Source organism: Sapajus apella, unplaced genomic scaffold (assembly GCF_009761245.1).
Source record: "Sapajus apella isolate SASKATOON/1434 unplaced genomic scaffold, GSC_monkey_1.0 scaffold32, whole genome shotgun sequence".
NCBI classification, from domain to species: Eukaryota; Metazoa; Chordata; class Mammalia; order Primates; family Cebidae; genus Sapajus; species Sapajus apella.
The window spans coordinates 2,581,917-2,597,394 of record NW_022436972.1 but is presented as its reverse complement, the minus strand read 5'-3'; the positions used below and the strand labels follow the sequence as shown (position 1 = coordinate 2,597,394).

Sequence of the window (15,478 nt, the reverse complement as noted above, 5' to 3'; positions counted from 1 at the left end):
AATCACAAAGCTGTCACAAGAAGACCATGCAGCAATACAGGCTATTCATCCAAACTGCGGTTTCTCTACCCTCACACGACTGCCATTTGGGGTCATAAGATCCTTTGAGGGGGACTATCCTGTGCATTACAGATTGATGAGCAGCATCCTTAGCTTTTACCTGTTAGATGCTAGTGGCACAGTGTCCCCTGCTGTGACTGACAAAAATGTCTCCAGACATTGCCACATGTCCGTTGGGAAAGTGGGCAAATCCTTGTAGGTTGAGATCTAGACCACTCAGGCCAAAAATATCTCTTCGTCAACAGCAGAAGGATTGGCAGGGAAAAGGGTGGGGCTAGAAATGTCAATCATTATTATAAAGTGATAATTAACAATAATGTTTACTGAAAGACTCTCCTAAGTTAATTTTCTTTGAAACTCAATAATCACACCTCTTGTTATTGAAAATACCTCCGGCTGGGCGCGGTGGTTCAAGCCTGTAATCCCAGCACTTTGGGAGGCCGAGGCGGGTGGATCACGAGGTCAAGAGATCGAGACCGTCCTGGTCAACATGGTGAAACCCCGTCTCTACTAAAACTACAAAAAATTAGCTGGGCATGGTGGCACATGCCTGTAATCCCAGCTACTCAGGAGGCTGAGGCAGGAGAATTGCCTGAACCCAGGAGGTGGAGGTTGCGGTGAGCCGAGATAGCGCCATTGCACTCCAGCCTGGGTAACAAGAGCGAAACTCCGTCCCAAAAAAAAAAAAAAAAAAGAAAATACCTCCAAAATATTTATCTCTTTTCCTACCACACTAGGTACCACTCACACACTAGGTACCACTAACATCACAACAAGCTTGTTTTTATTATTTAATTCATAAGATAAATAGTATAATTTAATTCTTTTGACTATTATCATTCTTATGGTATCTAATACTATTTTTCAGAACAGCAATTATTGTCATACAGTACTACAGATATAAAACATCACAATCAAACCAATATTGACTGACCCCATACACGTGAACCATGAGTGGCTTTGGAAGGATGGAGAAAAGGGGCCTGTGAGTCCCACCTCTATGTTTCACCATTAACATTCCTTTATTATTTTGAAGTTGTTTACATATTGGGCTATCCCAACAGATAGTAAATTCTTAGAAAGCAGAAACCAAAGTTTATTCCTTTTTACATTCCCACCATCTGGCACAGTGCCTATCACAAAGCAGGCATTCAATAAGTGTATATACCTGAACTAGAAAAGGAATGTGTGACAGGAAATACGGACAAAACACGGAGCATGGGAAGGGTCCTATATTCCTACTAACAAATCGGGGCATTATCCTGCAGATAAATGTATGAGGGGGTCAGATGACAGGAAGCTGAGCCTGACCAAGGCAGAAAGCCCTGGAAAAAGCCACCTGTGGCAGAGTACAGGCCTAACTACTCCCCTCCCTCCCGCTCTCCTTCCAAGCCTGAACTTTGCTTAAGTTGGGCACCCAGAGGCTACATCTATGTGAGGTCCATCCAGCATCAGAAAGCGTAACTCTGGGACGGCATTGGTCTTCAGGGCTGCTGCATGGTTTCCTGGGACAGTGCCCTAGCAGGACACTGAGGCCAGCCAGGAGATGGGCCTGGCAGGTGTTGAAAAAGCCAAGAATGAAAGAAAGTCTGGGAAGATGCTACCAAGAGTCACAGATGGAAGAACTAGGCCATACAGGAATGGAAATAAGGTCTTCCCTGCCAAACTACCCTGCCAACTCCTTATCAATTTGCCAGAGCCACAAGACAGCAGACACAGTGGAAATTCATAGGCAAGGGGGAGAGGTACAAAATCACAATAAGTCTTGAAAGTCTCAAAAGCTATCCTGTGGGTCCTCTAGACAAATCCAGGCCTGACATTACGCTGAACACCACTTCTAGAGATCCTCTTGCCTTTTCCTTTGGACCACTCCCCTCCCTCTTCCTTTGCACTGAGGAACCTGAAATCAGAGCTCCTATGCCCTGTATCCCTCAATCTGGGAGGCAAAAACTTAGACTCCACCCTCATCCCAACCTTCTCATTTGCACTACAGCCAACAAGAAGAATCAAAGGGGCCAAAGAAAAACTTCAAGTGATGATGACTTTATTGGCAGACACTCTACATTATTCATGATTATTTGAATATCTTCCTATTTTGTCAAAAAAAAACATTACCTTAGGTGGTTTTCTAGCAGGCTTCTCTTGTCATCCTAAATACAATGCAGGGCAATGGATCAACCAGAATCTAACAAGGACATGAACTCTTCCACACCAACCCCAATTAAAACTATGAGAACCACAAACAATGAATCCAATTGTTCCACACCCTGTTTCCACGTGTCCTAATTGTTCAACACCCACCTATGAGTGATAACATGCGGTGTTTGGTTTTCTGTTCTTGTGTCAGTTTGCTGAGAGTATCACACACTGCAGTCAGTTGTGGGGGCGGGGCTAGGGAAGGTTCGGTGGGGGGCGGGGAGGGTGAGGAGGGATAACGAGGGGAGATATACCAGATAGAGGAGATGCAGGGATGAAGGCAGCAAACCACCTTGCCACGTATGTACCTATGCCACAATTCTGCATGATTTGCACATGTACCCCAGAACCTAAAGTACAATTAAAAAAAGAAAATATTTATAATTTAAAATGTTATAGCCATTTCTTTTGCATAAAATAATAAAAATCTATAGCAAGGAGCTATTCACAAAAAAAAAGAAAAATAATAATAATAAAAATCTGTCACTTAAAAAAAAAAACAATGAATCCAGCCCTCTGTACTTTGCTCAGAAAACCCTCATTGATCCACCAAATACTTGTGGATCCCCCTTATGTGTAAGACACTTTGCCAAATAATACTGGGAATGAATTAGACATGGATTACAGCACTGAAGAAGCATAGAGCCCAACAAGGAAATAATGTCTATTCACAAATAACTACAGCACAAGGTACAGGGATGCATGAGGTATGAAAAATCACTACAGAGTTAGGAAAAATTAGTGAGTTTCACAGACTACCAATTTTGTTATGTTTGCTTTCGAGAAGGAAGATGAGTCCTGATACCTTCTTACTATTAAGATTCATTGTTTTGTTAAGTGTGCATTTTCTCACTAAACAAAAGACTACTTTGTTTTCTGAATGCATAAACAAGAACTGCTTTTACATGAAGCAGAAGAAAACATGAGTTCTTCTGACAAGCAGTCTATAAAAAATGCACCGTAAGTGGCATATTATTTACACATCTATAATAGTCTGTGGAGATTAACCTGCACTGATAATTTAATTTCTCCTAAAGAGGAAAGAAGGAAACTACAACTAAAACATTTAAAAGACACATACAGCTTTTGACTTGATGGATTAAGAAGTACATCTGCATGTCCTGGTCGATGTTAAAACGCTTCAGTGAACTGGAATGCCACTTAGAACTTATAATGAGCCAAGTGTTTTCAATATAATTCTTTCATGTTCTTTACTTATTACAGAGAATGATGATTCTTTTAAATTAAACTTGGAAGAGAGAGCTGACCTGGATTGAGAGACCTCAAAAACTTAGATTCCCCCTGTGGTTTCTCACATGGGTTCCATATTTAAGAAATGTTCATTAACAAACTAGTTCAGATCAGCACAGTTACGTAAATGTTTAAACACACCCCACAGCGCCAAACCAATCAGAGACCTCTACCACAAAGCCAGTTCTTCCATTAACTAAGTTTTACACCATAAAGTAGAGCAGCTCTACTTTCTTACAGGACTCTGTTTAATACGCCCTATTCTGAAGGAGGAATCAATACATATTTTTTAAGAAAAAATCTGCATATATGTTTTTAACAAAAGCAGTTAAATTAACAGGTCTAGTAATGTCAAATTCTTAAAGGAGATGTCAATGAGGCTTCATTTGGAAGTGAGAAGCAACATTCACTTTGTGGCAGGCACTGTTATATTATTGGGTGCTCTCACTTCTCATTTCATTGAATCCTTACAGAGCTGCAAGCCAGGTACCATCCCTGTACCTGTACCATAAGTAAGGTCGCACATTAAAAAATACGAGAGCTGAGATATGACCCACAGTGTCACCAAATTCCACAGAGTCCTTCTTTGTGGCTATCTGATGACGCATGTATCCTCTTATTCTGAGCAACATGTATAGCAAGTTGTCTAGTTTAAAAAACAAAACAAAACAGAGAGGAAATATATCAGGGACCTCTACCACAAAGCCAGTCCTTCCACTAAATACTTTTTACACCATAAATAAGGGATTTTTTTCCTTCCAATTTCTTAAACAAAGTGTTGCTTTGATCTCTCAATATGTCTCTGTGCTGCTGAAAGAATAAGCAAAAGACTAGGTAAATCTTGTTTTCCTTTGAGATGAAAGAAAAAAGGATTCTACTTCCCAAAGACACAGTTTCAAAATTGCTTCATTCATTCTAGAAATATTTCCTGAGTGCCCAATACACATTAGGAATTTATTGGTCAAAGTATCAGGAAAATGGTAGTGAACAACAGACAAAAGAGTGGGGGAAGATGGCCAAATAGGAACAGCTCTGGAGTGCAGTTCCCAGAAACCCTCTACACTGAGAGTTTTGCAGCAAGCACAGCAGGACCCAGGACAGTCTAGCTCAGTGTGGGGAAGCACATCAGCCATTACAGAGGCAGTCCACCACTACCAAGGCAGTCCATCACTACCGAAGCAGTCTGCCTTTTCCGCCTTTACCAAGGCAGTCCGCCATTACCGAGGCAGTCCGCCTTTTCCACTTTTACCAAGGCAGTCCACCATTACCTAGGCAGTCCGCCATTACTGAGGCAGTCTGCCATTACCAAGGCAATCCGCCTTTACTGAGTTAGACCACCATTACCGACTTAGTCCACCATTACCGAGGCAGTTCTAACTGTACCTTTATAAACAAAACCACAAGGAAGTTCACACAGCAGCTGGGAAGAGCCCATGGCAGCTCAGCAATGCCTCTGCTGGAAGACTGTGACTAGACTACCTCCCTTCTGGGCAGGGCATCTCTGAAAAAAGGCAGCAGCACGTCAGGAACTTATAAATATAGCCCCATCTTCCCAGGACAGAGCACCTGGGAAAAAAGGCGGTTACGAGTTCCACTGCAGCAGACATAAACGTACCTGCCAGAAGCTCTGAATGGAACAACAGAGCTCCCAGCTCAGCACTTGAGCACCTATAAGGGACAGACTGTCTCCTCAACCAGCTCTCTGACCGCCATATATCCAAAGAAACACCTCATAAAGGAGAGCCCAGGCTGACATCTGGCAGGTACCCTTCTGGGACAAAGATAACAGAAGAAGAAACCAGAAGCAACCCTTACTGTTCAGCAGCTGCTGCAAGTGATCCCTAGGCAAGCAGGGCCTGGAGTGGACTTCCAGCACTCCTACAGCAGAGGGGCCTGACTATTAGAAGAAAAACTAAAAATTCGAAAGAAATAACTTCATCGGCAACAAAAAGGACATCTATTCAGAAACCCCATCCAAAAATCACCATCTACAAAGACCATAGGGAGATAAATCCATGAAGATGGGAAGAAACCAGGGCAAAAAGAATGAAAACACCAAAAACTAGAATGCCTCTCCTCCTCCAAGGGATCACAGCTCCTCACCAGCAAGTGAACAAAGCTGGATGGAGAATGAGTCTGATGAACTGACAGAAGCAGGCTTCAGAAAGTGGGTAATAATGAAATTCTCAGAGCTAAAAGAACATGTTCTAACCCAACGAAAAGAAACTAAGAACCTTGAAAAAAGGTTAGATGAAATGCTAACTAGAATAACCACCTTAGAGAAGAACATAAAAGACTTAATGGAGCTGAAAAACATAGCATGAAAACTTTGCAAAGCATACACAAGTTTCAATAGCCGAATCGACCAAGCAGAGGAAAGGATATCAGAGATTGAAGATCAACTCAATGAAATAAAATGAGAAGGCAAGATTAGAGAAAAAAAGAGTGAAAAGAAATGAACAAAGCCTCCAAGAAATATGGGATTATGTGAAAAGACCTAATCTACATTTGATAGGTGTACCTGAATGTGATGGGGAGAATGAATCCAAGCTGTAAAACACTCTTCAGGATATTATCCAGGAGAACTTCCCCAACCTAGCAAGGCAGGCCAACATCCAAGTCCAGGAAATCTGGAGAACACCACAAAGATATTCCTCAAGAAGAGCAACCCCGATGCACATAATCGTCGGATTCACCAGAGTTGAAATGAAGGGAAAAATGCTAAGGGCAGCCAGAGAGAAACATCAGGTTACCCACAAAGAGAAGCCCATCAGACTCACAGCAGATCTCTCTGCAGAAACCCTACAAGCTTAAACACTAACCCCATCAAGCTACCTATGACTCTCTTCACAGAATTGGAAAAAATCACCTTAAACTTCATATGGAACCAAAGAAAGAAAGCCTGCATAGACAAGACAATCCTAAGCAAAACGAACAAACCTGGAGGCATCACACTACCTATCTTCAAACTACACTGCAAGGCTACAGTAATCAAAACAGCATGGTACTCGTATTAAAACAGAGATATAGACCAATGGAACAGAACAGAGGCCTCAGAGGCAACACCACACATCTACAACTATCTGATCTTTGACAAACCTGACAAAAACAAGCAATGGGGAAAGGATTCCCTGTTTAATAAATAGCGCTGGGAAAACTGGCTAGGCATGTGCAGAAAACAGAAACTGGACCACTTCCTGACATCTTACACTAAAATTAAGTCCAGATGGATTAAAGACTTAAACATAAACCCTAACACCGTTAGAATTGCGATCATTAAAAAATCTGGAGACAACAGATGCAGGAGAGGATGTGGAGAAATAGGAACACTTTTACATTGTTGGTGGGAGTGTAAATCAGTTCAACCATTGTGGAAGATGGTGTGGCAATTCCTCAAGGACCTAGAAACAGAAATTCCATTTGATCCAGCAATCCCATTACTGGGTGTATATCCAAAGGATTATAAATCATTCTATCTGAAAAACGCTAATATCCAGAATCTACAAAGAACTAAAACAGAATTACAAAAAAAAAACACCAATTCAAAAGTGGGTGAAGGACATGAACGGACACTTTTCAAAAGAGGACATATATGAGGCCAACAAACATACGAAAAAATGCTCAACATCACTGGTCATTAGAGAAATGCAAATCAAAACCATACTGAGATACCATCTCATGCCAGTTAGAATGGCAATCATTAAAAAATCTGGAGACAACAGATGCTGGAGGATGTGCAGAAATAGGAACACTTTTACACTGTTGGTGGCAGTGTAAATTAGTTCAACCATTGTGGAAGACAGTGTGGCAATTCCTCAAAGACCTAGAAACAGAACTTCCATTTGACACAGAAATCCCATTACTGGATATATATCCAAAGGATTATAAATCATTCTATTATAAAGGCCCATGCACACGTATGTTCACTGTGGCACTGTTTACAATAGCAAAAACCTGCAACCAACCCAAATGCCCATCAATGATACACTGGACAAGGAAAATGTGGCACATATACACCATGGAATACTATGCAGCCATAAAAAACAATGAATTTGTGTTCTTTGTAGGGACATGGATGAATCTGGAAACCATCATTCTCAGCAAACTGACACAAGAAAAGAAAATCAAACATCACATGTTCTCACTCATAAATGGGTGATGAACAATGAGAACACACGGACACAGGGAGGGAAGCATCACACACTGGAGTCTGTTTGGGGGGCTCTAGGGGAGGGACAGCGGTGGGTAGGGAGGTTGAGGAAGGATATCATGGGGAGAAATGACAGATATAGGTGACGGGGGGATGGAGGCAGCAAACCACATTGCCATTTATGTACCTATGCAACAATTCTGCATGATCTACACATGTACCCCCAAACCTAAAGTACAATAAAAAAATTCATAAAAAATAAATAAATAAAAAGACAAAATCTCTACCCTTGTGAAGTTTACATTCTAGTGACAAGTGGAATCTACAGGGGAAAGATTAGAAAATGTTACTGGCTGGGAGCAGTGGCTCACGCTTGTTACCCTAGTGCTTTGGGAGTTGGAGACAGGAGGATGGTTGTTGGAGATCAGCTTGAACAACACAGCAAGTCCCCAACTCTACAAAAATGTTAAAAAAAATAAACTTAATTTAAAAAAGTGGCCAGGGCTGGTGACGCATGCCTATAGTCTTAGCTTCAAAAGGCTAAGGTAAAAGAATTGCTTGAGCTCAGAAGTTCAAGATTATAAAAGGTATGATCACACCATCACACACCAGCCTGGGTGACAAGGTGAGATCCTGTCTCTAAAAAATTAATTAATAACTAAATTAAAATTTTAAAAAAGAAAATTCTGGCCAGGCGCAGTGGCTTATGCCTATAATCTTAGCACTTTGGGAGCCAGAGGCAGGCAGATCACCTGAGCTCAGGAGTTCATGACCACCCTGGGCAACATGGTGAAACCCCATCTCTACTAAAATATAAAAAATTAGCCAGGTGTGGTGGCATGTGCCTGTAGTCCCAGCTACTCGGGAGGCTGAGGCACAACAATCACTTGAGCCCGGTTGCAGTGAGCCGAGATAGTACCACTGCACTCCAGCTTGGGCTACAAAGTCTCTGTCACACACACACACACACACACACACACACACACACAATGCTGCAGAGCCCTTCCTCCAGCCCTATGTGCCAAAGCTGCTCCCCAAGCCATGTGGGGTAGACAAGTACTCTGAAAAGGCCACTCTCCTATCCTGGCATTTAAGAGAAATATCCCCAATTAGCAACTGAACATTAAATACACACCCACAAACACACACACACACATACACAGACAGCATTTTAAAAATCAGGACACTAAGTACAATGAATAACTACTACATAAATATGACAAAGAATTAAATACAAAATCCCTTTCAGGCAAAAGTAGTTGTTAAAAAGCCATTTTTAAAATGTCATTTAATTCATTCTCCTATCTCCTAGACAGAACCAAACTCAACCTTCAAAAGAACTATAAATGATCTCCCTACTCAAAGTCCCCAGCTTCTGCCCCAGGAAATCACGTCCAAATGGCTGATGTCGGCTCAGGTTCTCAGTGCTTCTACAAGGAGAGGGCAGAAATTCACATTGTATTAAGAATGTGCAAGTCAAAGCAATAACTCATACAACAGTTGAATAATTACCCATTCATTTTGAATTATTCTGTAATTTCTGTGATAATTTCAAATATGATGAACTCCTTTGACATAATATGAGCATCGCAGGAACTTTTCCAGGATTCCCATTGTTGTAATTCATCATTAACTGGATGCATGTTCAAATATTACACAGCTCCCCACTATCTGCTTCTAATAGCAGGGGCAATGCCATTTCGTTTGCTTACTGGCATGCTTACCCATTTAATCTCCAAAGATGACACAGTGCCAGCGTGACCCAGCCCCCTCTGTGTGCCCTGATGACCTACTTTAATAAAATCTGGCCTCATGTCAAACAGACCACAGGTTTAATTCCTGGCTACAGCAGCTACATAACAGTACATACAAGAGAGGGGTGCATGGAAAATTGCACTCTTATGCACCATTTAAAAATGGACAACAAAGAGGCTTATACAGTTTCTATCATCTTTAAGAGAATTGCCCATGTGACATTTACTCAATCCTCTGCCACCCCCTTTATCCCTATAACTAATATACTAAAATTCTGAGCTCTGCATCTATGAATTTAAATATTAAAATGTGTTTAGTCCTTTTTTCTCCTGTGTTTTCTGCCTAAGGAAAAAGATGAATTAGGGGAAAAATAAACCTAACCCTGCCTGAAAAAAGACTCTGAGACCCTGGTGCTTCTAATCTATTCTTGAGGATAATTTTAAAGCAGAAAATAAGATGCTGGGTTTTTTCACATTCTCCAAAGCTGAGGATATTTCAGTAATTTAGATACTTCTGAATCACAGGGCCTTCTCTGGTAGAATAACAAAAAACATAACCTTCAGAAATCTCTAAGGTCTCTGGGAAACCAATTGCAGCCAACAATCCCCTCACATCTTATTATGTGGCACAAATTTAGTTCTAGGATTCCCCTGGCCTTGTTCAGCTGGTGTCCTCTAATGATAAAATTATCTGCCATATTTTAAATCAGCTCTGAGGGATGAAACGGGCTAGTCTGAAATGCATAACATTTGAGAAATGAAAAAGACATTAAAGACTGGAGCCAGTCTGGGTCCAAGGAGGCAGGAAAGCCTAGTGGCGACAGGCATGTCTCCCTACAACCTCAGCTCCACCCTTCACCTCTCAGAGCTCTAAAATGAGAGCCATGGCAGCACCTGCCCCAGAGGGGGTTCTGAGGAGCCAACGAGATAATGAGTGTTAGGCTCAGCACAGTACTGAACTAGCAGCACCCACTGTATGTGGCTGTTATTAGCATCTGCACAGGGTAAGGTCATTCCATTCCATTAAGCATGCATCAAGCACATGGTGTTCTATACCTAATCTGACAGCCTCCATCGCAGAATAGCCCACCAACTCCCTTCTTTCAAAAGCTGTGCTATCCTAAATCTCTCTTGCTACAGAGCATGTACATCTTTACAGAATCACTATGAAGGACAACTATTTGAACCATACAGTGATAAAATATTTCAATCCAAAAATCATAAAGATTCAGGACAGTGAGAATACCAGATTGTCATCAAACGTATTACTCTGTTTTAATAGTCATTAAGCCAGTGTTTTCACAAATATTCCCTCTGTGTTCTCTAAGAAGGAATATCATTCTCTCTATTGAAAGATAAGGAAACATGAAACACAAAATTATTAGCTCAGTATCACAGGTGCCAAACATCAGATCCAAAGTGTTTTCATATTCTCACTCCCCTTGGTATTCCACAGGCAAAGATATTAACCACAAAGTAAAACAGACAGCTAAACAACTATGGGATGGGAGGAATTAACTGATCTAAGCCTTCCTTATCCGGTTTCCCTTTTTCCTTCTGCCTCCTCCGCTCATTAAAAAAAAAAAAAAAAAAAAAAAAAAAATCTACATTTGTTTCTTCAACACATAGATCATTAGTGTTTGGGGGAACAGAAGGGAGGTCATTTTAGATGTAAGTAACACTGAGGCCTTTTGCCCTAAATCTCATGAATGGTTTTCGTAAATGATCATGTTTCTGTGCTTCTGTATTTACAGTATCAAATCCTCCACCATAGGCATGGAGGGGAATGGGGAAGAAGGCAATAAGGAAACAAACTTTGCATCCCACAAAGAGGAGGCCCCTTGAACATCCCTCTGGTTAATTCGTCCCCAGCACCCAAGAAAACAAAAGCTTTTACTTAGGCCACATACTTTGTGTCCACAGCCGGCATCTTTTCAACCTGCCACCTCTTCCTTCTTAGGTATCTTCAGTGCCATGGTGGCAGCTGCCAGCCCTCCACTACCAACCATCCTGCCACTCCAGCACCACCACCAACCTCACCACCCCGCAACCTCCACCACCTCCACCCATGACTCCAACTACCATGACCACCACATCCACCTACCTGTACTGCATATGACTTTTTCCCCGTATTTGTTCTAATTTCCTCAATAACTTTTTTTAAAAAACAGTCTCACTCCATCACCCAGGCTGGAGTGCAATCTCTGCTCACTGCAACCTCCACTTCCCAGGTTCAAGTGATTCTTCTGCCTCAGCCTCCTGTGTAGCTGGGATTACAGGCACCCGCCATGACATCCAGCTAATTTTTGTACTTTTGTGAAGACGGGATTTCACCATGTTGGTCAGGCTGGTCGCGAACTCCTGACCTGCCTGTCTTGGCCTCCTAAAGTTCTGGGATTACAGGTGTGAGCCACTGTGCCTGGCCTCTCAATAACTTTTCAATCACCAGTCACATACCCCACCTGTTGCCCCTAAATCTGGCCCCAAAGTATTGCCACATCGCACTTAGCCTGTATTCGTCAACCAATATCTATCAGATATACATTAACAGCAACATAATAGCTTTTTGTTTCATCAGAAGATTAATAACAAAATTTGTAAGTAATGAAGAACCATCCATTACGAATGCACTCAACATTCTGAAAGCAAATCTCTTTTACTGGGAAAAACAATCCAAGTTTAAATTGTCTTTAAGAACAAGAACTTCACACAGGTGGTGATCTATAGAATGAAGCTTCCGTTATTTAAGTAGGGCAAATCTGAAAGCACATACTATAAATCGCCACATGGCAGAAACTCAGTCATAAATTTAGTTAAAGCACATTTTGGGTGTTTCTTTCCTAGTTTTTGCCCTAGAAAGCTCAGGCTACCCCTTTGGGATGCCAAACCTATAGCTACTGTGCTTCTGATAAGTTTCTTTCAAGCCACCCAAAGCCAAACCTCAAACTCTTGTTTCTATCCTCTGTCCCCTATGACTAGACCTTAATAAAAAGTGTCCCTCCTTAGAGTCTATCATAAGTTGAATCGCAACAAAGCAGAGCCAGGCTGCCAGTTGCTCAGGTGGTGCACTGTGGAAGAGCACCACGTTTAAGGAGGCATCAGTCTCATCATGAGCATCTCCCTACTCATTTAAAGCTGTTTGTATTTTTATTAAAACTTGGATGATTTAAAGATAGGTAATTTGATTATTTATATTACAATTTCCCAGCACATGGCAATAAAGTGTCTTGTTCTAAAAATCAGTATAGCTCACTAATTTCCCATCAGATAGAAGTGAAATGTCTTACAGAGGGGTGCCTTTGTCTAATTTGCACAAAGCGCCATATGGGCTAGCAGCAGCCGTCAGAAAAGCTTCTCTCAAACATTTTAAGCTTTCTGTGGTCTTGGCTATTCACTAAAGCTTCTGCTCTTAGTTTAATGGACTGTTTGCACTGCATTCACTTTTTTCCTCCCAGTCTGGTCTTTTTCTCCGGTAACTTCAGCTATCAAGTTCATCCCCTACTTAAAGCTCATGTCCCACGTCTATCCATTAATATTACTAAACACCGGTGGCTCTGTAATCCCAGCACTTTGGGAGGACAAGGCAGGAGGATCCCAAGGTCAGGATATCAAGACCATCCCGGTCAACATGGTGAAACCCCATCTCTACTAAAAAATACAAAAAATTAGCTGGGCATGGTGGCTCGTGCCTGTAATCCAGGCTACTCAGGAGGCTGAGGCAGGAGAATTGCCTGAACCCAGAAGGCGGAGGTTGCGGTGAGCCGAGATCGCGCCATTGCACTCTAGCCTGGGAAACAAGAGCGAAACTCCGTCCCAAAAAAAAAAAAAAAAAAAAAAAAAATTAAGCTTTCAAATGACAATTTATTTTCATTGACTTGTTTCATTAATATCATTTATTAAAAAAAAAAAACTGCCATCAGCTATTTACCTTGAGTATCAGGAAGTAAACAACATTTGAGAAACAATTACAGACATAAATCAAATGGAATAATAAATCAAGTAGAAATCTTCACGAACTCACCCTGCTCCCCAGAAAATGAGTTTTACTGCCATTGGTGACAATGGGCCCTAGTAAACAATCCAGCTGTGGAAACCTTAAAAAGAAAAAGATACAGGAAAATTCAGGAGAAAGATTCAGGAAAGCATACAAAGTAATTTCATTATAATAGGTCTTCTTACCAAAACATAAAGTTAGTTCAGAAGTCCTTGAATCTATGCAATAATTATACAACAGATAAACTTCATAATTGGAGGTGCTTCATCAACTCACCATTTTTTCCACTGGCTGAGTCTAGGATTTTAGAGATACTTAATCTTGTTTTCAGATTAATCCTCACGGATTACATGACTTCAATTTTCTTTCTATATTAATCCCTCAAGTAGTTAATGATCTGAAAACTGATTCTTAAATACACCATATAAATGAAGTATCTTAAGGACTTAAGACAGATCTTTTGCCAGGGGAAGAATACCTCTGATATATGAATAATCATGTCTATTTTATAGATCTTAATTTTCTCATTATGTGCCAAATTTATACTGTCGTGCTTATTTTCTTCTAATTCTGAAGCAATAAAAAAACAGGAACTATGAAGCCTACAATATTAACAATATTAATATTAATTAAATCCTTAAGAAAACTTTAATTCAAAAAATCAGCAACTTGCTCTCTTCTCTAAATTGTCCAACAGGAAGATTGGTTGTCAGTGGTAGAAAAGAGACAAATTTTCCTCCCAAATGTTGCTGGCATAGACACCACAGAACACCTGCTATTCGGAGGTTGACTTATACAAAATTGCTGACATTCAACCATTTTTTTTTTTACCTACACGTATGGCAATTTCATAATTTCTCGAAACAAAAAAACAAACGGGATTGAAAACCCCAGTGATTATGAAACAATTAAATTTTCTAAACTACCTATTGCTCAACATACATCATGTTTCTGAGCAACATCAATGGTTTGGGTATTATCAACTGATTCCATTCCAACTTATCAGCAATGGTACCTAAAAGATAAGAAAGGAATTACCTCCAGCAGGGGGCTTATCTGTATCTTTTCAATTCTTTCTTCCCACCCAGTCCCCATTTACTTCCAACCCCCAGCATCCCCCTTGCAACATAAGACTCTTTTCCAAGAGCACAGATGTGACAGAAAGAAAAGCTGAGAGCTAGAAGACAAAAAACGTGAGAGGGACCATGCTGATCTCTAACAGGGGCAGGTGAAAGGGAAAGCAGGCCAGAGGAAGCAAGGGGCAAGATGCAGGGGGCAGATGGATGCAGGAATAAGATGCAGAAGGAAGCGTGCAGAAGACCCGCCCACTGGCTCAGGGCAGGCATGGCCAGAAACGCATGCCACACAGGTCCAAGCCCAAGTCTATGGGGCAATGAAGGGAACATTTACTTGTCTTGCAATAAATGTAGTAACGCATCTATTTTAGGACCTACCACAACTACCACCAGCAGCACAACAGCATCACGACCACCCTACCACAATGTTAATTTGAAGCATGTATAATACTAACGGAAGTAAAAACCAGGGAAATTGAGGCCATGCAGGTACCCCAGGTATAGAAAATTCACAAGTTCCCAAATTGTGTTTTCTTCTGAGAAGGAGTAGAAAGGGTTTAAATAATTTTCCCTCCCACCAGGAGACCCATTAAATCAGCAGCCTGCTATAAATTGTTTTGTTTTTGCATGAAAAAGTAGCCAGCTGGAAAATAAACTTTTTACTTTTTAGATTAATTATGTGAGGATAAAATGTAGGATCAAAATCAGCATTCTGTGACATGGTCTAGAATGAACTAGAATACTAGTTCACTTAATCTTCATAGCAACAGCCTGAGTAGATTTCAATCACCCAGTGTTGCTATGAATAGGAGACTAAAGGGGAAGATCTGAAAGGTCAGTAACTTGCCCAAGGTAACAACTCAAGAAAGATCAAATCTCACTTCATCACTTACTTCTTGAAGCTCTTCTGTGGGTGTTCACTGCCTAATATGAAAGGCATTCTGAAGCCCCTTGCAGGTCCCCTTAAATAAAATGGCCCTCAACTCCAGCTCAGCCA

At 41.0% G+C, this 15,478-nt stretch overlaps 1 protein-coding gene across 4 annotated transcripts in view; it reads right to left on the bottom strand.

Annotated features, from left to right (window-relative positions):
- MTUS2 (microtubule associated scaffold protein 2) overlaps nt 1-15,478 on the bottom strand; it is a 702,116-nt gene that overhangs the window by 673,254 nt on the left and 13,384 nt on the right. For 3 of the 4 annotated variants that reach the window (XM_032294818.1, XM_032294817.1, XM_032294822.1), the window contains exon 2: nt 13,433-13,505. The gene's annotated coding sequence lies outside the window, so the exon portion shown is untranslated. Of the gene's footprint in view, nt 1-13,432; nt 13,506-14,347; nt 14,541-15,478 lie in introns of those variants that run through there. The other variant, XM_032294821.1, reaches the window with a different exon arrangement.